Raw genomic sequence first — 25,914 nt, 5'->3', positions numbered from 1 at the left:
TTTGTTTCTAATCTTTATCAACGCATTGATAATATCGTGAAGCCATTAGAAGTGACGTTTTCTGATGAAAGCTGTCTTGATTGCTGAACAAAACGCGTTTATTTATACAGTATCCCATTTCGTAGCCCAATCAGCTATAGTATAATATTTTAGTGTTTTATTCTCAGGGAGGACCCTACGATCCAGCTTGACCTGGTGAACAGGGTCGGCGCAGCCAACCAGAGCCAGGGGATCCCGGACGGAGGATCCCCTCCACCGGTCGGGTGCTCCCGATGCAGCCCCTGTTGTTGAATAAAGGTTTTATTCCTTCATTCATTCCAAAATTATAGGGTTTTAGCGTTGTTGTGTGCCTCTGTTCTTGTGTACAAGGTTGAATTCTATATATATTACTCCTATAAAAAAACACGTGTAAGTGCCTCTAAACACAAACGAGTATCTTTCCTCATTTCGGGAGCCGATTCATGCAAATTTTATGTGTTTTTTATGACAGCAGTTACATGACGTAATTCAGGCTAAGGCAGTAGAACAGACATTTCCTGCGGGACCAAGGAAAGGGCGAACATACTTTTTACTTTGCTGCAGCAGTGACAGTCGCGACACGGTGTTCCCTTTGCACGGACACAAAACTGCATAATTTTGCGGTTAGCGATATAAACTGCGCAGTTTGTGATTCTGTAGGCCGAAACGTAACTGTTTTTTTTTTTGGTGCAAGCATAATTCTTACTTGTATGCTGTGTGTTCATCCAGACGTCTACAGTTTTATTTTGGGTTGGCGAAACAAGCCGGACTCACAATAGAAAAGTAGCCGGACTGTGTGTATAAACAATATAGGAAGAAATAACTTGACAGCACAAGCTGTATCACAGCATTCAGGCCACCTGAAAAACCTTTTGTTTAGTACTGAAGGCACTACATGGGCTCGCATTTGGATTGTTGCAAAATAAAGCTAAAGCAGAGTCGTTTGGAGTAGCCCTTTTTCTGTTTGCAAGTCAATGCACTAGTGAATCATTCTGTTTACTAGTGAAGACACTACTAAGTTCGCAGCCGGATTGTAGCAAGACAAAGCTCAAGCAGACCCGTTTGAAGTAGCTTTTTTATAAAAATAAGAAGAGCTATGAGCACGTAACGTTTTGTAGGAGAACACCACACTGACCTTATTACCCTACAAAGCAAATCTAATGTTATAAAAACTGCGCAGGAGAAACGTATGAATCTCTTCAGCATAACCAGTTTCAAACTTGAAAGGTTGAAAGAAGCCCAGTGTTCCACAATAAAAGGATAACTAGTTAAACAAGCTAAAGTCTTACGAACAGAAGGCAACCCATTATCCGGTTTAGTAAATTGCGCAAAGCACTGACACTCGTATTAAGAATGCCACGTAAAGGGGTGGACAACTTCTTGTGCCGTAAGATGGAAAACTGGTTTGTTTATGTCTTTTCGACCAGGATCCTGCTATATTCACGCGAGGGAAGCGATTAGCGTAAATATAGGTGCATAAAGGTCTGCTGATTACAAACAGAATACATTTGCGCATTGGGGTAAATGGGGCACCGACTGCAACGCGCTTCGTCCACAGAGAATTTGAATCCGTGGTTCATATCAAGTTAACTCAGTTTCTTATACGCTTCCATGGGGTTCTGCTCAGGGTACGTTTGGGCTACTTTCAAATCGGTAATATTCACCTGTATTAGGGGCAAAACTTTCAGTACTAAGGTGGCTGCTAGCGACGCTTAGAAACAAAGAATTAGAAAACAAAGCGCAACAACTAATTTTCCGGAAATTTGCGCCCCCAGATCCACAAGAAAACTTAGTCTGTTGAGGCAGCGTAACGTAAACGTAGCTCTATAAGTTGAAACTTTGTCCGCTATAGAGTTCAGTTCAGCAAAACTTTATTGAGGTTGGGGAAGGGATTAAATGGAGCAACCTAGGTGAAATCCTCTATCCAGGGCCCCAGAAGCTTGTGCGCTGGTCCAGGCCCTGTTGATCAGCTGGCGTTAGTCTTCCTAAGCCTCGATGGCCAGGGTCGCTTCCGATGTTTCTAGTGATGAGTTGTATTGTTTTAGGTTTGCCATATAACTGGGCAGGTGTGCCATATAACCTTTTCTACACATACGGTGTAGAAAAGGGTGGCTTTTTCGTTCTATTAAAAACAGTCCTCACTAAATCTGCCCGGGAACATAAGCGCCAGCCTTTATTTCTGTGGGAATGTGTTTGTTTGTATTCTTCTCAGTGTTTGTGCATCGTGGGTGTTTAGTGCCATGTGAGGAGCGGGTAGTGTTCTCCTTTCAATTCTTTTTTTGAAACGTTCTTTGTAGGATTGGTATGGTGGAAAGGCGAAGGAGTGGTCTTCGTCGCTGCGGTTGGTAAGGCTTCTCATAAGCGAAACCGCGCTCTTGTTTCCTTCCAGGCCTTCGTGCGCAGTTCACCATGTAATATTGTGTACACGGTTCAGCTCCCTTGGGATGATGTGTTTGGAGCCAATGGGTATTACCCCGGCCGTGATGTTTTTGATGGCTCTTGCGGAATCCGCCATAATATTTAAGCTCCTGTTGTTTGCTTCTCCTCATCTGATAGGCATCAGATTAGCACTGGTTTCGGCTTGGCCAGTGTCCTGTCTTCTAAGCGTGACGTAGTCTATGGGAATAAGGCTTGCGCGTTAGACCGTTCATGATGACTATTTAAGACCAGTGGTAATGTTGCTGTGATATGGCAGGTGGCAGTAGGGCTTAAGCAAGAATAATTTTATAAGCACGTGAACCTTTAATGCAAGGTATTTTATCTAGAAATGCCTTTAGTCACAGCCGCTAGCTTCGTAGATGAGGTGGATGAATACACGTTCATCGCACCGGGAGAAAGGAGCGGTGGATAGTTGTTGGTCATCCATGGGGGGTGGCGTCCCCAGTGATACCATTGGGATGAGGTGTAGTTCCTGTAGCAAATAAAGAGCGGTCAGTCCGCCGAATGCTATGCGCGTAATGCACGAGGAAGAAGGAGAGGAGAAGCTTTTTGGTTTCGGAGGTAGCAAGACTTTTTCTCGTCTGATAGGGACATCCAAGCGTTGTAGTGACCGCAGGACTATGTGGATGTCCTAGATAATCGGCTCAACACGTTACACCTCTCGCTAAATGTCAGGAATTGTGTTGTTATAGTATTTCCCTGCAATAATCCTATATCATAATGTCTAGCATACCGGTTTGAATCCATTCCTCAGGTCACGGAAATTAAATATCTGGGCAGCGCAGCTGGTGGACCAGGCCCCTCGGCTGTGCCTGCAGTGGGTCCCCGCCCACACCAGGCTGGATGGCAACGAGCGGGCGGACGAGCTGACCGCCGGGGCACACGCGCTGCCTCCCTCGGACATGGCGGCCCAGGCGGCAGCGGACGACGCCCGCCTGCTCATCAAGCGACACCTCCGGATCAGGCATCCAGACCGACGGTTGCGAGTCGGAGGGGGCCTGCCGCCTGTGCGGGCATCACGCCTGCCTCGTCGACTGTGCTCGGCCGTCCTGCGCCTCCGCGTGGGGGACGCGTGGACCACAGAGCGGAAACACCGACTGTGACGGGTGGCCAGCTCCGCCTGCACTCACTGCCCAGCGCCCGTGTGCAAGTGTGCAAGTGTGCAAGTGTCTTTTCCGCTACACCATTGTGTCCTATACCTTGATGTTTATTTATATGTCTAGTGTTTATATGTATTTGGCTTTTGCTCTTGTTTAACTTGTTTTTTCTCTTTTTTCTTTCACCTATTCGTTGTATATATGATCCTTCTTCATCTCGCCTAGGTGTTATATGTGATTGATGTAAGCCCTCTACCCTATCCACCTATTCCTTTGTACTCTTTCCTCCCTATCCCACCTCTCCCACACCAGCTGGCGTTCTGGTGTCCACCCCTAGGCGAGAAAATTTACGCCTGCTGGTGGACCTTCCTTTCCTGCTATAGTTCAATAAAAACATACATGGATACATAATTTATACGACCACCTCACATAGCGTCCCCATATTTCGCACGTTGCTGCCAAAGGTGAAAAAGCTGCTGGAGTGCTGTGTAGGCTATACAATCATAAATTTGGTATGCGTAGAGAGGTCCTGCTATTGATTTGTCGTTGCTATGTTTGCCCTGTATTGGAGTTTAGTTGCGTGTTATTTTCTGGCTGCACGACGTACAAACTCCATCCCCTATTTCTGCTTCAGAGATTGGCTTTGCGTTTATGTTTAGGGTTGCCAACTTATGTAGCTATCTCTGTGTTGCACCTTGAGGCGCGGTTGCCTTCACTTCTGCATCGATTTAAATTGATAACTGTTTTAACATTTCTAGAACTGTTTGAATCTCCATTGTACGAGGCTCAACCCATTTTCCTCGTGAGGCCTGACCTTTCTCAAGGATTTACGTGGCCCCGATTTGAGCGTCCTCAATTGGATTGCGTACAGGCATGGCTGCAGCCTCTTCATGCAGATCGTTTTCTACTCCACCCCTACCCTGATAACTTGTCGCCTGTCGAAATACACCTGGACAACATTTTTCCTCCGAATGCAAAATTATTGCCGCCCCGATTACTCAACTATTTACTTGAAGATCATTTGGCTACTCTTCATACTCATGTCGCCAATGCCACAGATGCCTCACAAAGAGATGAGAAGGCTTGGGTTGGAATATATTCCCAGTTTCTAGATTGGTCCTTCTCAATCAGACTGCCAGTCTATACCCCCATTTTTCAGCGGAATTATTGGCGATAATTTTAGCCCGTAATAAACTACAGCATAGATAATAAACTACACCGTGTGAACCGTGTCGGCGGCGGCGTGCGTCGGCGAGTCTCAGCGGGCCGTGATTACAAGCAGCCCACAACCATCCGGGGAACGTGCATCGACCGAATCTTTACTAACTTTAGGGTTCATCCACTACAACAGCCGTCGACGTTACGTTTCACAGACCATAAGGCGGTCGTAATCAAAGCGGAACGCCAACCACTGCTCGAGGTCACTTACGGTGAACATGATCATGATAATGCATAAATAAAGACAAACTCATACCACGTACAACGTCTCTCTCTCTCTTTAATGCCACTCCACTCTAGCACCCCCCCCCCCACCCCTTTCCAATAAAATTACCCCATCTTCCCGTAGGATGCTTATGCTCGAGCCTGTTCCCTCCCTTGTTATTGCGCCGTCCACACCTCCACTGCGCATGCGCGTCTCTCCTCCATTCTCCTCCTCACCCTACCCACGCGTCTCCTTACTCTAACACCACACTCCAGCTCGACTCACACTACTTCAACTCTACCTACACGCCAACCAACCCCCACTGTTGCTTCGCATCCTCCTCAGGGTTCCCCCCAAGGGAAGATGGTGAAATGTTTCTCTTACTTCACTTTTTTTTCTCTCTAAAATCAGCTGGGTCACAGCCTAATTATTACAGGAAGCTTCTTGGCCAATCTCCCGCGTGGGTATGCGCCTTGATTTAAGGGTCCAACCAACTGACCAACCAAGACGCGCATCCTCGTGGTGTAGGCCCGAGAACCGCCGCCGACGCTGCTGTCCGAACCACCACCCGCCTGTTAGCGAGACAACGGCCATCCGTCGAGGTGTAGGCCCGAAGAATGTCTCTGGTGCCACCGCGAGAAGCCGGTGCGCCCGAGGGGTAAGCGGTGTTTCGGTGGCGCAGAGCGCGAGCAGCGAGGCATCGCCGTGGTGCACGCGTGATCTCTTACTCCCCGGCGCTAGGCATCGGCCACCGTCCCGTCCTTGTCCAGCGAAACACCTCCTCAACGACTACAGTAACCTGATCTGTGGCCAGACCGAGAAGTGCGTCTCCAGTCGTCGCATCAGAGATCGTCTCGTCTCTTCGATCGTCGGCTGTGAGTCTATGGTGTCCTAACGATGCCGCAATCATCTGCACCTGACTGTTTCTGCGTGTAGTTCGTCCGTGTGCTCAAGTGCCAATTCCCACTCCCATTTTGTACATCTATCCAGCTATTACATTATTTGGTGTGCGTGCGTTTGCGAGAACGTAGTCCGGGTTCATGACTTTCTATGTGGTCCGGCCCAACATTCATTACAGCCATGTCCAGCTGCAGCTCGAATGGCCCTGGTCACCAGGATAAGCTGGTTTTGCACGACATGCCGTGTCGACATAAGCTCCCACTGCTCCAGTGTCGGTGCGATGGCTTCTGCTGGTTTCGTGGCACCCTTACAATCCGACACCATGCAGTGCAGGATGTCGGGCGTCCAACAGAAGAAGTTGCAGTCATAGCCGAAGAACGTGGGGTGTATCCTGTGCATCTGTCTTGCGTGTAGGAACAGTTTGTTTGCAGTCTTAGAAACTGTGTGGCTTGTACTTTGGTTAGCGTTGGGTGGGGCTGTGGATATTTTCTTCGTAAGGGTCTGTATATCTCTGTTGCGTTTGGGGATGGGCGGGCAGTAAATGGCAGCAGGGTGAGTGCCTATCAGAGTTGAAGCCCGGCATGAGTGGCGTAGGGCTGCGGTATCTGCAGCTTCAATACCCTCCAATGATTCGTGCGCTGGTGTCCAAATGATATAGCACCCTTATATTTCCAAAAATGCTCAAACATTGCATCCGTGATATGAAAGCTGACCGTAATTTACGACATGCCTGGCTTGTAACGATGCAAATGCTAAAGTCCTAAGACTCGCCGCGCTGAATAAGGCATCGTGCTGACGAGCACGCGGACGCAACTTCAATTCCCGGCCGTGGGAGCCGCTTTTCTGATAGAGGCGACAAGTGAAAACGCCCGTGTGTTTAATATTCCGGCGGACGTTAAATAACCCGGGTGCTCAAAATTATTCTGGAGCCCTGCACTACGGCGCGCCTCATCGCCTGTACCGGTGCGTTAAGCCTCCCAATCAATCAATCAATCAATCAATCAATCAATCAATCAATCAATCAATCAATCAATCAATCAATCAATCAATCAATCAATCAATCAATCAATCAATCAATCAATCAATCAATCAATCAATCAATCAGAGCAAAGTCGTAACGCGCATTGGGTTTACTTAATGGAGCCTAGTGGGCTTGTCGTCGTTTGTGCAAGCACAGGCAGGTAATTACTCTCAAGATAACTAATGAAATCGTAACACTAGGAGAGTGGTAACGTTATTTTTACTTGGTTAGTATGCCCGCTTGCGGCCCTTACAACCTGTGTAAGCTGTTAAATGGATGAAATGACTCTGCTGCTAATAAACAAAGCTTTAGGAAGAAGCTCGTGAATGTACGGGATAAAAGCGCCAAACGTTTCCGATACGCACACATACGTAAATATACCGTTTAGACGATTTCCCCTGAGTGCAGCTTAGATATATTATTTTTGCAAATACTGTGTTTAAACCAGTCGCAACCTTGGATTAGAGACGCCGGGTTTTCTGGAAAGCCACAGAACATTTATAACCACATGGAAGGTTTCACGTGCCCCCAAAGTACTCAACACTGCGTTTTTTTTTGCATTCCTAAGAACAGCAGTAAATACGGCCGGAAAACAATCCAATTAAACTCTGTTCTAATAAAGTTCTACATTTATTCTTTATTCCGCACTGCAGGGCCAGCTGCCTCGTTAAAAATTATAACAGAGTGATTACACGCTCGCTTCAGGTGTAAGTTGTGGTGTTAAAAAATAAAAGAAGCTGACATTAACGATCAAGACTTGAAAGTAGCGAAGCTGTACGCATTCTTTACGACCATTACGATAGTTTGGGTCCACGACTGCAACCTATTTGCTTTTTCTTCGCTGCCGCAGCGAACTTTACTCCATCATTGTTGTTGTAATTAAGCGTGAGCTTGGTTAATTTATTTGGTAGTGATAATCACTGGGCATCGCCGGGGAGGGGCGTACACTACGATATGTCTTTCTCGTTCTAAGCAAGTGTGGCCACGATCACGGCGAACGCTGGAGTTTTTTCGGTCAATCTTGTCCAATCTCCTTAAGGGGGGCTCACCTATAAGCATTCCTATTGTACTTGCTACTTCACAACCCACCGGCTTAAAAACCATTGTGCACCGATACGAAAACTTTTACAAATACGTACAAATGTTCCCGACGGCCTAGTTTGTTTATTTTAGATATATCGCACTTTTGTACTGAAATAAAAAATAGAACTCTCGCGTCGTAGACCGCTAGTTCTATCCAATGAAAACCAGACGAACTAAGCTGCATTTCTTGTTTAATTTTATTTCAGTAAAGGTGGGCTATATTTCTAAAAGAAGCAAACTAGGCCGTTAGGAACATTTCCATACATTTGTAAAACTTTTCTTATTAGTACCTGATGCTTTTTTAACCCGTGGGTTATGAATTAAGTATGTCGCATCGAAATGTGATCAGGGTATCCTTGGCTTGACAAATGTGCGTGGGGACTCTGGGCGGTAGCCGTGAGGCACGCACGCACGAGCGCTCGGCATTTTCGTGTTAGTTTTAACTGCGTACACCAAATTCTAACGATTTCCTAAGCAGCTTCGCTTTAAAAAATCTAACGCCCCTTTCTAGAAGAAAGATGGGTGAAATGCGAAGCTTTTCCAGTACAAACGGAAAACCCACAATCCAATCAGCCAATATCCAAATCTACGACAACGCAGCGCTAAGTAAATGTGATGTAATGACTTTCTATCCATTAGTTTTGTAATCAGGTCATCTAAATGGGCTGATTCGGTTAGCTCAGCGTTGTTGCTGATTTGAACTTTAGCTGACTGAATTGTGGACTCTGCAATTGTATCGGATAAAAAAACCAATTGTCCAGAGTGCCGTCCGACGGCACTCTAGCTGATCGTTGCAGGCATGGCTAGAGTGCCGTCCTACGACATTCGAATATTTAACACTAGGCTAGCACCTGCCGAATAGTCTGTCGTTGTTGTGTAGAGGATCCGTCTTAGCTTATTGATCCCATAGTCGGTCGTTCGAGTCCGGCTCTTGCCTCGGTTTTCTTTTCATTATTTAATTAAAGTGTAATTTTTATGCCTTAGTTTATTTTTGGTGTTTTAAATGATTTCTTTGTGTGCGTTAGGTTAGCTTATGTTATGTTTAGGTTAGGCTACCTAGCTTTACGTTATCTAGAGCGATGTACTGCCCGACACGGCAATTTTGTCATAAAACGCTGGTGGACGTCGATATAGTGGAGTGCTTATAAAACCGCCGGACGGCACTCTAGACACGGCCATAAAAAAAGCTTCGTGTTTCACCTTTATCATCATCATGTGCTATCCCATTGCGTAAATTTGGCTTCCTTGGTCGCGTCACCACCATGTGTCCTCCTTTTGCGTAAACTTGGCTTTGCTGCAGCGTGCACTGGCGTCACATCTCCATCAGTGAGGCATCGAGAGCTTCTCATTAAAAACTGTTGCCCCCCAGCTCCTTTTAAAATGATTGGCTGGTTTGTGGTGGACCATCGACATCGTGCTTGGCAGCTACACTAACGTCATGATTAACTAGCGCGTGCTCAGAGCGCGTTACTTACCCTGGTTGAAGCGGCACGCTGTCCTCGCTGATCGTCATTACCATGGCACAGCCGCTGTATCGTGAACAGACATAGACTCGGCCCCACTACCATGTTGGTCACCTACTGGGTATACGTTGACCACGGGAGCAGAAATTGCCACCAACATGCCGAAGTTCCGGTTTACAAATTACCATTTATTCACTGAAAACACTACAAAATATTTATATCATACGCCACGTGGAGCTTTGAGTTGGTTCAACCGCCCATGCGCTCAACATTTGCCCACGACGTAGATTGAGGGTGGCGGGGCCCTTCTGCAAATTGCTTCAAAGGCTGAGTCACATGCCCATGTTCTTTGTGGCCGTGTTGTGTATCCTCTAATTCGTAACTCGCAAGCTGTGTAGTTGCGGTACCGGTCTAAAAAAGAAATTTTCAGCAATTAGTTGGCACAAAACATTGCACTTGTCTATAGGACCCCGGCATACAGATAGTCTACTGACATATGACATAGTCAACTGAAAAATACATATTAATTTTTCGAAATGATATATGTGGTTCTTGATTTATATCCAAAGAAAGAGCCCTTCTATAGTTTGGCTGAAGGAATGGTAAACCATACCCAGCTTTCTCGCTCAAAATTACAACCTCTCGGGAACCTGGAAAAACCACTTTAAGAACATGATATTTGGCAGAAAGCTAGAAGTCAACGTGAAGATTAAAACGCTAAAAGAATATTTCAGGTTTCTGAATATTTTTTGTGTAATTCGCTGTCAAATCTAACTCCCCATGCATTTCTAAGGGATAGTTCCCATGGCTCAGGAACCCAGTCGCGCAACGTGCGCGACTTGAAACTGTGCACAAAGACAGTATTCATCTCAAATATTAGCTGTGCAAAAGAACTTTTCATTTCGCTAAAACGTTGCATAGTAATCACTGTTGAAATGAGTGCCATGAGCGGGAAAGCTGCACATGCGGTAAAAAAACATTTGCAGGCTGTCTCAGGGTTGTGTCATGAAATAGCGTTACCTAAGACGTCATAATCTTCTCTTGTTAAGAAAGTTTTACACTAATATCGTAGTCTGCTGCGAATGCATTTTTCCGCATAATTTATTTTCGCGTGTTTGTTATTATCCCAGTACCCCGCAATCATTTGTGTTGTTTTTTTGCAGAAGGGTTGTTTAGTTCCCTGTGACACTTTATGCACTTTCACTGACACAGACGGCGTTTTCCCGTAGCCTTGCTCCCTACACCACGACGCTGATTATTTAAGCTTCCTGGCATGTTATGATAACACAATTTTTTTATTATATAAGCAATGCAAAGTGGCGCAATGAACCGTTTCAATAGCCAGAAGTGATTCTTATCATAAACACGAATGCGATTACACTCAAACAACCACTATATAATCGCGCCATTTTTTACCTTTATAAACGAATTGCCCTATAGAATAATGTGGCCTGTCTCCTAGGTCCGTCAGTAGTTCCTGTGAAATGCCATGATACAGGGTAGAATATCTGCAACATTTCTGGCACAGCTACTGGGAAAGATATGACATGGTACCGCATTGTGGAGTCGGGAGCAACCGTTAACCTTTTGTTGCCGTTCGGACAAAAGCAACCTAGACCAAGTAGATCTAAAATGACACTGAAGGATGATTGAGGTGAAGCTCGGAGCCTCTACGTTGGACCTGCTGACCCTACAGTGTTTTCTTTCGACGCTGGAACAGATCGAAGGTGGCGACGATGTGTTGTAGAAATCTTTTAAGCCATGCCAAGAGACCGAGTTTAAGTGCGGTCGAAATGATAATAAACGCCTTATTTACCCTGTGTAGCCAAAGAAGACCAGCGTCTGGCTTCCGAAACGGTGATGGAGTCGACTAGCGAGGCAGCGAACACCTCCAATCCTCCTCTTCCTTTCCTCCTCATACTTTTGCCGCCTGCTGGCGCGTCTTTATTTCTCAACATACTACCGCCGCCGCCAAGTTGGTTAGCAGCTAGCTGGCAGCTGCACGGGCCGTGGCGAAATCCGGGCCCCAATACGACCAGTTGTCCGACTTCCGTAGCGGCGCATGATTTCACAGCAGCGATGCTTGTATGCTGGCTGGAGGATCTATTGTAACATTCGGCTGGAAGTCGTAGTTGCGTCGGTCGCGTCCCATCCTTCTCTGCAACAGCCTCGTAAACCAGCTTAGACAGGACGAGTTCATGCCCAGTTTCACTGGCAACACGAGGTTACTGTTTATCGAAGGTCAATATGAGCGACATAGGTCAAAGTTGCGACTGAACTGGTGACTAAGCGAGAGCGACCGTGCTCCAGGCTGTTCGCCACGAAGCAGCATCCAGGATCGAACGGGAACAGCTGGGGCAGGCAGCCACGTTGCCAGAGAGCATACGGCGAGTGCAGTGGCACTCTCACTGAGCTGATCTGCGTTCCGGCCGCTACGAAGAAATCGATATGTTGAAACTTGAAAAAGATGACGTCTCGCCTCTCTCGTGCTCATCATCATCACCAGGATTATGTTTCATTAAAGAGTCATCAGCACGGGTCAAGGGGGCTCGTCCCTTTTTCCACAGTTTTGGTGCAAGAAACACCCGAGACCAAGGGACCTCCAGAGGTAAGCCACACCGAGCGGATTTTGGCTTACCTTCGACCACCTTCTCACCTCTGGGGAGCAAGAATGAAGCTGTCATTTCAACGACCCCGTCAATAAAGCAAGGGGCCGGCTAGAGAAGAGACGATCCGGACCCTATCCGTGTTGCACCTTTGCCGACTTGTGAAATGAGCCTTCGCGGCTGCGTGACTCCCGCTACGATGGCGCCGACTGCTGCACAGTGAGCGTGGTCCCCAGCCATATTGACGTCTGTGACGCCGGGCTGGATTATGTAGGCCGTCATCGAAAGACGGCGGATCGTGCGGGAGCAATTATCACATGTTATCGGCAAGGTTGAAGACTTTCTCCTCTTCGAGCAACCACCTATACGTGAGTTGACTTATCTTTTAAGGACTTTGACTGACCGAAATGATTGCTTGGAAATACCGTGGGCATTGAAGAACTGGAATCGGAGATGTTTTACGGATTTGACTTTCAAGGCAGAGTAATATCTGCAAAAGTAAGACCGGAAAAAAAATAACTGAGTCCAGAACAAACCGGAAAGATCGTATTGCGTCCATTACAACTCGAGCAAGGTCAGAGTTACGACAGCACCAGGCGGATGGAGAGATGAATTCGGAGCAAATGGAAACAGGAAACAAGAATGATGTGGTAATCGGAGAACACGAAGGCCTGTACAGGCCAGAAATGGTTCAGAAAGACTTACCGCTAATAGAAAACAGCTGTCAGGGTTTGTGTGATGAAGACACCATGTGCCACCCGAAAGTAAATGAGGACTCAGAAAAAGCAGCAGTGGTCGTGAGTGCAACGAGACAAGCACAACCATAAATTACTGTTGACGAGTTGAAAGTTGGGGATCGGAAGCAACAAATACTGCATCCTCTTGTCTGGTTAAAACGACACGGAAAGTGCCCGTCCGCGAGAACCTGGTGAATAAATCAATGAGACGTATAAAGAGAAAGCGGAAGAAGGAAGCAGGCTTGTGGATCTTCGGCACAAGACTAGATTCCCTGAAGTAGCTGACCGCATGAAATCCCTTAAATGGCACCAGGAAGGCAGAGAAGGAACAACCACGCCGAATGATAAGAAATTTGGGACAGGTTCTTTTCGTGACGTGAGACATTCAAGATGCAAGCGGCAACATTTGATACGGACTCGCAAGTTGGAGCGGAAAGACCGAGTGGTGAACAGCCTGTAGAAGATAGAGAAACTAAAGCTAAAGAAAAGGCGAAGGGAAATAGCGCCTATTATTCTACAGAATTCTGCAAGGAGTTTAAAGGTTATACGTGCAATGCGAGCTTGTGTGATGGATAAAACGAATGCCGGCGGGTGAACGAAGTTTCCAACCACAAGATGCAATGAAAAAAATCTGTTCACAGACTCCTTTCCACAGTTAGCGGCTTCTCAGCAAGAAAACAGTTCTACGCTTCGGCACGCTAACAAAAGCCGTTTTCATCGGCGGAAGAAGACGTCTCGAGGTCCAGGACTCTGCTTGCTTCAACGGGCATGAATTCTTGATGCTAGTCAACTGAACTGCTTTACGGTCACGGACGCTTGTGAAATTTTGTAGCCACCTGCGGGCGGGGTAGGATGTTGAAAAAAAGATGATGCCTCGCCTCCCTCGTGCCCATCATCATCATAAAGATCATGTTTCCTTAAAGAGTCACCAGAGCGGTTCACGGCGGCTCGCCCCTGTTTCGACAGAAACTGCGTGTCGGTCCCCTTGGTGTAGGAGACTTCGCTCTCGTCGGACTTGTGCACATGGCCGGCAGGCGGGGTGAGAATCCGCTCGTACTTGACAAAGAAGGGGCCATCACCATCGAAGCAGCCGCCTGCCTTGCCTGGTGAATGCCTCTCCTACAGGGCTGGATCCGCGTGGCCGCCGGTCGCCATCGGCGCAGAAGCTTGCTTACGAAGCTCCTGAGGAGCAGGTCCTCCGCCGTCGTCTGAAGCGGAACCGCCTTCTGTATGAGCCACGTTCCCGCAACCGGGTCCAGTGACAATCTTCGAGTTGCATGAGTGCTGCTGCCACGAGACTCTCGTCGGCAGCAAAAGGGTCGGAACAAGGGAGCTCGGACGCCTCCAAAAATAGAGTCGCCTCGTCGACGCTAGGGTGGCGGCTGTGGCTGTCTGACATCCCGGGAGCAGAAATCAAGTCAGTGAGGCTAGGGTTGCGGGAGGACCGTTGTGACGTCTTCGAAGTGGGACTCGCGTCTCTGGCACCAACGTCCGGCTGGGGACACAGAGAAGTATGCAAAGGAGAAGTCTCGTTGGCGAAGCTGGAGTCGTGGCAAGGGCGCTGAGCCGTCTCCGAGACGATAGTAGCGTGAGCGACGCCGAGGTGCCGGGAGGGCCCTTGAGACTACTCAAACAGCAGTCACAGAAGCAGCAGGGTTCCGCTGTTGCCGGAGCCCCTTTTCGTGGCTGAGCACCTGCTTGGCGTCCTGAAAAGCCGCAGTGCCTCCGTCGTCGCTATTCTGTTCTACTACCCGCACACGAGTCATTGCCCGGACTGGCGGCACGTCACCCGGAACGATTGTCCACCAGGCCTCCTCAAGAAACGTCCACCGGGCTTCTTCAGGAAAGGAGCAGATAGTCGAAGTTGCGATGCGGGTAGTAAACAGGGCCGCCTGAGGTTGAGGGACGGGGCTTGCGGACGAGGCTTGGCTAAGGGAGAAGCATACGTGCGTTCGCAGGTCGCAGATGCGTTCGACGTAGTCGATCGCGTCCCAAAATGTCCGATTTAAATTCTTCCTCTTTCAGGTTCGCTTGAATTTGGGCGTCGAGTCGGTGCAGGCCCACCTGGTCATGCAAGATGAGGTCAAGGAGATTCTGTCTGTCTATGGCCGTTGCTGCCTGACTCCGCAGCAAGGCGTCGAGCACTGTCATGGTCCCGGAGACGGTCTCTCGCAGGACATCTCGGCAAATTCGAAGTACGTCTATGGCAGCGGTTGATGAAGCAAGACGATGGTGTTTCGAATACCTAGGGGACGAGGGCTGTTTGGGCACGAGCGGAAAGGGGCGTCGGTCGAGGGAAGGCTTCCAGGATAAAGCAGCAAAGGTATCCAAGCCTCGCGTGCCTCGAGCCGCTGCGTCATAAACTTATGTCCGCTCATGCCTTGTTTCCTGGGTTTTGGCACCGGAAAATGTGTAGCGAAAGAAGACTAGCGTGTGGCTTCCGAAATAGTCTTAGAGTCGAATAGTGAGGCAGGGAGTGGTTGTTGTTGCTCCTTTAGATATGACACATACCCAATCAGGGGATCGGCCAATCAACAGAAGACGGTTAAAATAAATGGAATTATTATCTAATTACGAGGCGCTTAGAAGAGATAATTTAGACCGGCTGGAAAGTGTTTTGGTTCCATAAACGACAAAAAACTGAAACATCAAGGTGACAGTGGCCAATCGCTATTATAGTGAATACATTGGAATTTTCAATGAAGCGCACGAGGGCAGAGAATACACCCCGGTGGCAGAACACACATCCGATCCTCCTTTTACTCTCCTCCTAGTGCCGCCACCTGACTACGCGTCTTTATTTCTCAACACCCTGTCTTCACGTAGTCTTCCTCAAACAGTCCAGCACACACACAGACACAAAGGACGACTCTCAAAAATGTTTTTTCGGCTTATTTTTTGGAAGACATAAGTAGTTGATACTTAGCGCTCTAGTCGAAACGGGAGGATTTGTTCAGGTGGATAGTCTGCAGATAAATCTAGAAAAAAACTTGAAATATGTGGTTTCCATCGGTTAATTCTAACCTTTTTTGTGTCGTTAGGTCTTTTACGTACCCATAAATACAAGCAACTGCGCGGCAACATGTTTTATCGTTTATGTTGCAGCATGTTTACAGTGTTTCTACTTGAGATGTCCTGTTTTATATAGAGATTAGAACTTCTGGTTGTGTTCTCGAAGCACTACTACAGGTTTTGCAGCCTCAGTACTACCAGCTTGTTTTGGCGCCATGCCAAAGAAGGAGCGAACACTCCCGAGTGGATGGCGATGCCACACTGCAGAAGTGCGTCTTGCCTATGCAGCGTCTTGCCTATTCCCAACTTGCTTACGTTCGTGTAAAACTGTATTGTCTCTATGTTTTCACTCAAACCTCTAGAGGATTAAGCCTTGTTTGAAAAAGATAGGCATACTTACTGTAGTGATACTTGTCAGCCACTGGTTTTATATCCAGTACCATAATAATTGCGCAGGTGTAGGTGCTGTCCACGTACACAATTTGCTCAGTGAACGCTTCATCATTATCTGCAAATGTTTTATAATACCACGTTTGCTTTTTAAGAAATATGCCAAAAAACTGCGAAAAACTAGCTAAACGTTCAGTCACATCATAATTAAAGGTAACGATATAACGATATAACGATATAACGTTTGCTTGATGGGAAGAACATGGTGTCAAAACGGAGACATCGGGTCATACATTCTGAGCAACTGTATTTGGCCGATATCGGATAGCACCGCGTACTGCAGTTCCGAATTATTTTTAGAGGCGTTTGGTTAGGCAGTCTAGGTGGAGCATAACTAATTCCTATCAAGAAGCGTTTTGATCACACTTTTGCATATTTCCCGCAATGCTTGATGGCTTTCTGGCAGGCTTGTTCTTGTTCTGAAAACGATGCCATTTATGTAAAGTATTGCTCACTCGATCAATACGGGACATTGTTTAGACCATGCCAGACTAGCAGTGTTATCCCAACTAGAAATTTGTTTTAAACTTCAGGCTTTCATTCCTGGAAGAACTTAAATTTACCTTTATGTACATATAGGACCATAGGTAAAACCCTTGTGGAACATAACCATCGTCCCCAGGAGGCACTTAAAGCAACCGCTATTGAGAACAGTGTAGCAGACATTTCTGCATGTCTTAAGAAAAAATTGCGCGCTGCTTGCACTAGTGGTACAAGGCTGGAGAAACAGTACAGCTGGCGGCCCCTCTCCCTTTGTCGGAGACCACTCTGCTGCAGCTCACAAGGATTTGTGAGCTTGCCGCTGGAAGTTCTCCATGAGTGGCAAGCGCAGGCTTTCACATCTCGCTCAAAGTTGACTGCGTTAGCACGCTGTAGAATCCGAGGCAACCGGCTTCGCGAACTCGGCGTCTGCGCGCCCCAGTTGAGGCATAAACTCACGTGAACTGGCGAGGAGAAAAGCACGCGGGAGATCACGCCACAAACACTGGGCAGTGTCTTGTCGAAACTCAAGCTCGCCGATGCCGGGCGCTCGCACGTTCAGGGGAGCTCGGTATTTTTTTTTTGGTAACTTTTTGCGAGCCCCTCACGTGGTGCAAGCCCAAGCGCAAGCCTGGACGACGCCGGGCGCTCCTCACGGGGCGCACGCTTCCGTGCGTTTGGCTGAGCTGAGCTTTCTGGCAATTCTCTGCGGCGGAACTGAACGGTTAAACAGCTATGTTGTTATAAATGTTTCTGGACTATGTTCCTAGGTTACAGGCCACATCTACGTATGACGTCGCATTCAATTCTTTCCACGAAACACTTGGGTTTCGTGGAAACCTCATCTTAAAATGAGAAAAGCTCATCTTAAAATAAAAACTGAATTTTCATGTTATATTATGATATGTTCTTGAGAAGCGAAAATGGGTGTTGTTCTTGCGATGCGTAAATTCGGCCCCAGAATGCCAATTCGTTTAGAAATTGAATAGAAATCGTCTACGTCGGAGTGTAAAGTCTGTTCCTCAGTCAGAACACTAGCATTTGGTTAGAGATTGCGTGGCGCCAAAACTTGAAAATGTTCCTAATTGATTTGCGGCACAAAACAACCTTTAAGTGCCGGTTTTATGCAAGGTCATATTCAGTGGGAACACATGGATCAGAAGTGAAATATGTGTAATCTAGCGTGCCTATTGTAAAAAAAGCACACGTAGAAACCCAAATACTACACTGCAAAAAGAAGCCACTATGTTACTTATCTAACCAACATGCAGCATTTCTATCCGGAGCACAAGGCATTCGTTTATCTTTAATTCTAAGGCAACGCGCTGTTGGTGGGAACGCACAAAAAACGAATGAATGAATGAATGCTGGATGGTAAGTCTACTCTGCCAAATTTTGGAGATTTTTGTTTGCAACAGGGCGTCTAGTGTCAAAAGCTTTAGGATGTTTGCGTGTGGGACAGTGATTATAGAGGTTTTTCACCACGTAGTTTGATGTCAGTTAAAAAAGTACCTACAGTGAAGTAACCAAAAACTAAATTCTGGAAATGAACCGGCGCAAATGTATATAGAAGGAGTTTCAATTTGGTCAAGTTAACTTGATGTGGACGCTTGAATTATATTTATTTCGAAGATCTGTTTGGTATACTAGAAGACACACGCGTACGTTTATTTTCTGACACCTCAAACTTCAAAGACACGCAGCGCCACGGGAGTTTTTTTTTCCAGATGAAAAATACATAAATCTCTAGTTGTCTAAGCTTCGCGTACTATAAATTTCGCCCCTTTGGGAGCATTATCTAAAGATAGTTATTTAGTTCAAACCCGCCGACGGCCGCTGTTCTGATGGAGCCGAAAAACAAAAATTGCAGCATCTCCACCCCAAGGATGATGGCGAGGGTGCGGAGTACGGGGGCTCGAAATGACATCCAAGTTGCGCCCCCAGTGACATCCGATTTGTGCCCCGACCGTCATTTGATTTGAGCCGCGAGTTGCACATTGATTATTCCCTAAATGAAACTGCAACTCACGGCTCAAATCGAATTTCGCGTGATTTTCACTTTATGGTGGCGAGCTCACGGTCGTAGCCCAATGGGTAAGGCAACTGACACTAGCTCTGTCTGGTCTACCAGACACAGGCTCAGATCCCGCCCGTGCCTGTGTGATTTTTTGCGATTGTAAAAGCTATGCGCATGTACGCGGACGGACAATGTGTGGTGCTAAGGTACTCCCCACCTAAAACGCCCGTGTGCACGAGATTTCGGCACACGTTAAAGATCCCCGGGTGGTTAAAATTAATCCGGAGCCCTCCACTACGGCGCGCCTCATCGGCTGCGTTGCGTTAATCAGTAAATTCAATGAACTGAAAGCAGTACAAACCCGCAATCTGGCTTTGATACGGTGGTTGTCTAATGTAATTTTGCAAATGCATTCGAATCGTACAAACGTGTTGTGTATGCAATTTTGAAAAAAAAATTTATTGTAGTGAGTACAGACATTTTATGGTTTTCTGCTGCAAGGCCTATTCCCTTTAAATTAAAATTTAGCGCCAAGTAATGCGGTGCTTGACTTCGTTTTATAGCCTAAAAACCTGTGCTTCTACAAATATTGCTTATAACATTCATGCGTACCTACCTGTGCTTGTGAGTTGCATGTAGGTGGGTCCGTGCCAAAACTCTCCATCATAAAATACGCCTTTAAGGTACTCGGAAATTTTTGGTTTAAAGTCTGAACTGGGGAACAATAATAGTATTGCGATAAACGCATGTATGCAGTGACATTGTTATTTGATTCTTACTTGTTAAAGTAGCCTCTGGTCATTAAAACTTCTTTGTAGGTCTCATATCGGGGTCTGTCAACCTTGCACCAAATATTTGTCGCTGTCGTGAAGTACGTCCAGATATATCCAGTTGTGTTGTAGAACTAACAAACAGAAAGAGGGTTGAATAACCTTTAGCTCAAGTGTTTGCGTATATGATAGGATTTGACATATCACTGCAGAATTCCATGCAAAAAAGACTGAGTCTCTGAAATAAATACTCATAATATTGAAATAAACCATTTGTTTAAGCGAGTTATAAATACGTTATTATACAGTTGATGTGGGGACAAGCAGTGCATGAAAACCGGGGTAAAGAAGGAAAAATAGACCAAAAGAGCGCTGTGTTTGTCTCTTTTTTTCTGTCGTCTTTTTTGGGCTGGTTTTTTCCCCAATATGAATGCGCGACAACTCGCCCGACATGCTATCATGGGGCTAAACAGTAGAACGTGGGGTGGGCAAACTGCCTTTAAGGAAGAACTCATGACAGCGAGTGGCCTTCAGTACAGGGGGCTGTACGGAAGGCCACTGAATTTGAGGTATGCTCACAGTCATATTAGCAGGACCTGCAGCCTCGCGCCCTTCGCCTGTATTGCGGATGTCCTAGCTTCTAAATGGCGGCGATAGATCGCCCACCGTGTAGTGAAGGCCACAAGCTCGCGTGATCACCTTTCAGTTTTGGGCGACTGTACGTCGTCGACTGGAGTGGAAGGCCTGATTGAGGTGCACCGGATGCGGTGAGGCCTGTGAATGGCATTTTCTGAGAGTGAGTGTTGTCTGCGAACGCTTCTTGATTCTCCCGTATTTGTGACGAACCCTTTGTTGTCGTTCGTGCCATTCCTCGCTCACGTGTCCTGTAGTTTCTATTCTTTCCAGAGAATATACGTTGGACCTGCAGCACCCGATGCTCTCGCTCAGTTTTAGCGTCTAGCTCCAGGTGATGGTGCGGCCCTCTCTCATAGCGCGTCATTGAGAAATTCTTAACACCTCCGGGAGCATGCCTTTTCAACCGGAAACAGCCCACATACCATGACATAGGACACAGCACATAGTCATATCTTCACTAGGCTATTGGTTCCACAGTTCTCTTTCGGTCTCTACACTTGGTTAACCTCCCGGCCTTTCCTTCCTTTCTTCTTCTTCTTTCCTTGTCTTGAACGGGGCATGTGCACGGACCCATATTGTAGTTACCAATTCCTCACTTTACTAACACATATCGCAAGTGGAGCAAGTGACTGATAATATCTGTCAAAAAACGTCCTTCGTTACTGACAGGCGGATCAAAGAACATATTTCTGGGGGGAGTCACCAAAGAACGCCAAAGAACGCCTACAAACATTTAGGTTGTTACTGGACGAGAATTTCATTTTGATTTCTCCCATTTAAACACTGAAAGTATTAGAACGTACGAACACAATGAGCCTCTCAAAGATTCTTTGCCCAAAATGATTTCAAGCGAACAAGCCAGTCTTATAAAACATTCCCAGTCGCCTGATTAGATCAATGCTCGACTACCATAGTCTCATCGTTATTCAGCGCCAAAGGCAGGCCTCAAAATGCGGGAGCCGCGTATCATGTCATTCTCCAACTATAGACTCGCACTGTGTTAAATACAGTAATATTAACCTGACCTCCTCAATTTATTTACCCTCACAATTTTGCACAGTAGCTGCTCATGCGCTAATGAGCTAATCATGCGCTGCTCACTGGCCCAATTGTCAGTGTTGAGAACACTCACTACCAACACGAACGTATCTATACAGCTGAAGCGCATGGCATCAGTTTGGCTGTTAGACCTATCATAATAAAAAAAACACAATCAGTCAATAATACAAAGACTACTGACCTTTTGACCGCAGCACCTTGGAGAACTATTAACATGGTCTTTTTACCTATCTCACGAGGTAATTAAGTATTAAGTTCACTAGGCCTTGGCTACAAAAAAAAACTTTCTGCAGTGTTCCTTGCTGTTGGTCCTGCAGTTCCCTTCAAACCCGGCGCCTCCAGGTATCCACGCTAAGTTGTGTTTCTCCGTAAAGCGTTACTTGTCGTGTTTTTTACGTCTTTAGAGGCGGACTTTTCAATTCTACCGTTAAAGTAATTTATTCACTATAGCTTTCAGTGCGTCCATATCGTTGTGGACGCTTCTCCAGCACTATCGTCTGTTATTTTGAGGGAAATGGCCGCGTCCTCCGCCTGTGCGGATAATCTCGTACGTATTGTTGCGCTGTAGACTACCGGTGCCACATACTCGGCGGTGGTGTGGTGTACCGTCCCGTTCGTGTACACCATTCCAGTACAGCTTTGCATGCTTCCGCTATATCCAATGTCCTGTGTTTATGCAGCTCGGGACCATGTGTTTGGGGATCGGCTTTACCTTCAACAGTTTCCTGTGTTGGGCACTCATCGGTGTTGTCTGATGTAGTGTTTTAAAGCCTGTGCCTAGTCTTTTGGCAGGTTTATTGCTGTTCTTGTTAGTGCCAGCCATTGTCCTCTCGCTGCCATCTGGGCTTCTTTGATTTCCCAAATATATTTTTATGTCAAAGAAGAACGGATGACAAGAACCATGTAACGATGAAGCTATGTATTTACGGGATGAGACGAACCATTTACAAGCGGCCATAACGGAGACCACGCAAGCTGATCCACACACACCCTTGTCGTTGTCAATATCGGGCTGTAGCTCCATGGGGGATTGTCAGTGACAATAGTACGCACTCCGTGTGCCAATAGGTTTTATGTGTTACAGGGTAGCCCGATGGCCAATTTGCCGGCTTTACGCATTATTGCCTCTATTTGTAACGCCTCTCCACTGGTGAGGTTCTAATACGGCAAGCTACACCGCACTCTGCTGGAAGTGAAACTGTCGACAAGTCGTAGCGTGTCTTCGCGTTTCATGTCGCTGCGGCAATATGAATGAATGAATGAATGAATAAATTTATTATAGAAGGGATGGCCTCTGTCAACAGAACTTAAGCTTTATCGACCCTGAACCCCTTCCCCTATTTCTGCGGCAATATAAAATTAACTTTCTGGCAGCACTGCCACTTTACTTTGCTTCAGCTGTCTGTACATTTAGAAACCTGTTCAACTTGCATTATTGTTTTGTTCAAGGAATTGAAATTTAATGCTTGAATAATTACCAATACCGAGTTCATAATTTTTAGTACTTAAAAAAACGTTGTATTATATACAAACATTTGAATAAAAATCTCTGGTACGTACCTGCTTGAAGTCCACAAATGCGAAAGTCAGCGGAGCTCCTTCTGCATTTGAAGTTACCTGAAGTAGTAGCAGTCCCACGACAGCACTGAAGAGGCTTGTCATTTTACTGCGATCGTTGGAGCGACGACCTGGAACTCAGAGTTTTATTTGTAGCGTTCGCTGTTTTCTGTTTAATATTTCTGTCTAAAAGAACGTTCTTATAGACTTTTCTTTGCCTAACCTAACACAAAGCCCCGTTTCGTCTTTGGGACATGTTTTTTGTACACCTTAGCGAAAGAGGAAACCTTTAATGAAAGCTGAAGAGACTACACCTTACTACAATGGCTAAGCAAATGGCATAAGTTCCATCTTGTGGGTACCTTGAAAGTGCACAACTTTTCATTATCCACGAAATAGATTAAAGCGTATAAGCCATAAAGTATTTGGTTAGAAATGTCACTAGAATTTTAGAGTCTGTCACAATGTTGCCAGATAAAATCAAAATTAGTAAAAACCTTTTTTGGAGCTGCTAACTACCAATATTTATAAATTATTCGTGAAATCGGTATGAAGTGCTGGCCGAAATCGGTATGAAGTGCCACCCGGGTTGCATGTCTTGCTCCTGCTTCGTATTTCGCGGCTGTGTATCGCTGCACGCTACACACCCCTTGCATGCTGTGGCGCGGGTCACGGTACCTGTCGAGACGGCGCAGAGGCAGGGTGGTGCACCCGGGTTGTACTTGATGTCACCTGGCAACGTGGGAAGAGTTGCGAACGCAGCTGTCGCCACGAGCTGTCGCACTCTCTCGTTCTGTGCTCTCAGTCGCTCGGTTTGTTGACGGATCGACGCGGCTCAGGGGAGCGACGTTAAAATTTTGTCCACGTGCTCCATATATTGCTCATGCGATAAACATTTTTCGCAATATAACAGGCCATTTGTTGAGGTTCTTGCAATGTATTATCTGTTTGGTGGTAATATTAAATGGGGTACCGTTTAATTGAAATTGTCGACTGGTTTTGAAAGATTTCCGCCACAGTAATAACAACTACGAGCCAAAGAGGTATTTCTGCCCGGTTAGTACCCAAATCAAAGTGATAAAATAAGCGCATATGCACATAGTAGAAATGTCGGCGCTATATTTTACAGCGCAGCTGTAGAAGGCGAGGTTTGAATGTAACCATCTCCGACAGAACTGTGTCTGGTTGCGCTAAACTTGAGGAAAAGGCAAATACACCAACCAAAAGTATTTATTTAAAAGTTGCCCCACATTTCGGGGCCTCCTCGGATTTTTCATCAGGAGTGCCTGTGCGCAAACAGCAGTTTTATAAGGTCGCTTCTTTTTTCTTTGACTCGTTTCTTTACCTTGCACGTCGGAGGCCGTGGTCGAAAATGGCGGGAAGGGCACCTATGGATCTACTGAGCCCTTATAGAATCTTTTGTATGTACCATGACCCCCGGAGGACTATTCGTGGGTAATTTGTTTTGGTGCCAAGCACCTGCACACCGTAGTAGTCAATCCTGTGGTCAGCTTTTCTGCAGTGTTCGTCCAATGCACTGCACTGAATGTCAGACCAGCGAACGTCCTTTTTGTACTGTCGGGGGCGTTGTCAAAAATTTATAGTTTTACCTACGTAACTGGCGGGGCACTGTGTAAAGGACTGCTTTTAAATAAACGCCCTTGGTTGGTATATTTGCCTCTTCCTCAAGTATAGCTTTGGATATATTTTTAAGGCCGTTACTTTCAAACTTCTCGCGGCCAATCCGCATGTCTTTGAAGTGCGACGTTCAGGATAGACAGGTGTTCCTGTGTGGACATTTGTTTGCTCGCCTCTTAGTGTGTTCGTCTGTGTGGACATTTGTTGGCTCGCCTCTTAGTTTGTTCATCTGCGTGTCTGCGTGCTTGCTTGCTATAGGCAGCTGCTGCCGAAGGAGGTGTCCGCCGCGGCACAGGCTTTAACTGTTCAGAAAAAACGCGTTTCTCGATTTTTAACTTCACTTCTTCTGTCTAGTCGTCATTGAGAGGCTCAGCATAGTGTGTACTCCAGGACAGCGGCGACGTCAAAAATTCCCACAAGTACGCGACGTGTACACTGTCGCAGCGCGCATCACTACTTCTGTTACGAGTTCGAACCTTCGTTCCAAATTTCACCGCGGAGTATCTGTATCGGTTTGACATTATTTAGGAATGTGTATTCAATTTCGGGTATGCCAGTTAGTGTATATAATAGCGACAACAAAGCCACTAGGGCAATCACTTCACAGATCCGTTAATCATTTATATACTGAAGGCGTAATTACCATAATTTTTTTCATACACTTCACGAATAAGGATGTGAGCAAAATGGTCAACTCCGAAGATCAAAGAACTGGTGAGTGTTTTGCAGGTACGGTTGGATTAGCATTGCACTGTTGTTAATAATTAGAGTACAGCAGGTTGTAGCGTCAAAATATAAAGGCATTACGCCCTCGTCTTGATACAGTCTATTTACCCAATTATTTGCAAAGAGCGAATAGACATGTACGCAAGCACTTGCGACATACCGCCGTCCCGCCAAAAGGTTGGTTTACTGAAAATGAGTATTTTTCATCCACTATAGAATTTCTACGTGATAGCTAGCTTTATTTGGACGCATGCGAGTGTCAAATGGCCTCTTATACAATCTGCGACAAGTGGTAGGAAAACACTTTTCTCTCCGCAGGACACGCTGTAAAATATTTTACCATTAATGCAAATATGACAAGAAGGCAGGCTTTATAAATCATTATAGAGTAAAATAACAACACTGGAAGCAGAAGTAGAGTGTGACGCTGCAAAACAAGATGAGCTTGCCTGATGGAATCGAAACAACCTTTCTTTCTATCCCCTCCAATAGGTTGTTCGGTTTTGTGTTTTTGTGAAATAGTAGGATGAGCCAATTGCTAATTGGCGTGAGATCAACTTGTGTGGACTTGATTGAACGCATCTGACGGCCTGCCGTGCATGTTTTCATTACAAGGAAGTGAATGCTGAAAAGAAAGTTTTTCTTTCAGGACGGGGAGACTCTACAACACTGTTTTAGCTTCTCGTCTTATGCTGCACTTCGCGTACATCGTACATGAGGTAGTGGCTGTGCTCGAATGCAGAGGTACGTGGATTGTACGTCTCGTCATCCTGTTGATCCGC

The 25,914-nt window shown here is 46.3% G+C and overlaps 1 long non-coding RNA gene across 1 annotated transcript; it reads right to left on the bottom strand.

The window, feature by feature from the left end:
* Positions 1-19,362: 19,362 nt before the first annotated feature.
* LOC144141767 (uncharacterized) lies at positions 19,363-22,880 on the bottom strand. The gene is made up of 3 exons (XR_013316698.1): positions 22,772-22,880; positions 19,526-19,650; positions 19,363-19,460 (listed from the first exon to the last, which is right to left on the bottom strand). It is a non-coding gene; the product is annotated as an uncharacterized LOC144141767 (long non-coding RNA).
* Between the last annotated feature and the right edge of the window lie 3,034 nt (positions 22,881-25,914).

Source organism: Haemaphysalis longicornis, unplaced genomic scaffold, assembly GCF_048455015.1.
Source record: "Haemaphysalis longicornis isolate Haplotype H1 unplaced genomic scaffold, Haemaphysalis longicornis Haplotype H1 scaffold_6, whole genome shotgun sequence".
Classification (NCBI taxonomy): Eukaryota; Metazoa; Arthropoda; class Arachnida; order Ixodida; family Ixodidae; genus Haemaphysalis; species Haemaphysalis longicornis.
Note: the sequence above shows the minus strand (reverse complement) of the source record. Positions and strands in the feature narration are given on the sequence as shown.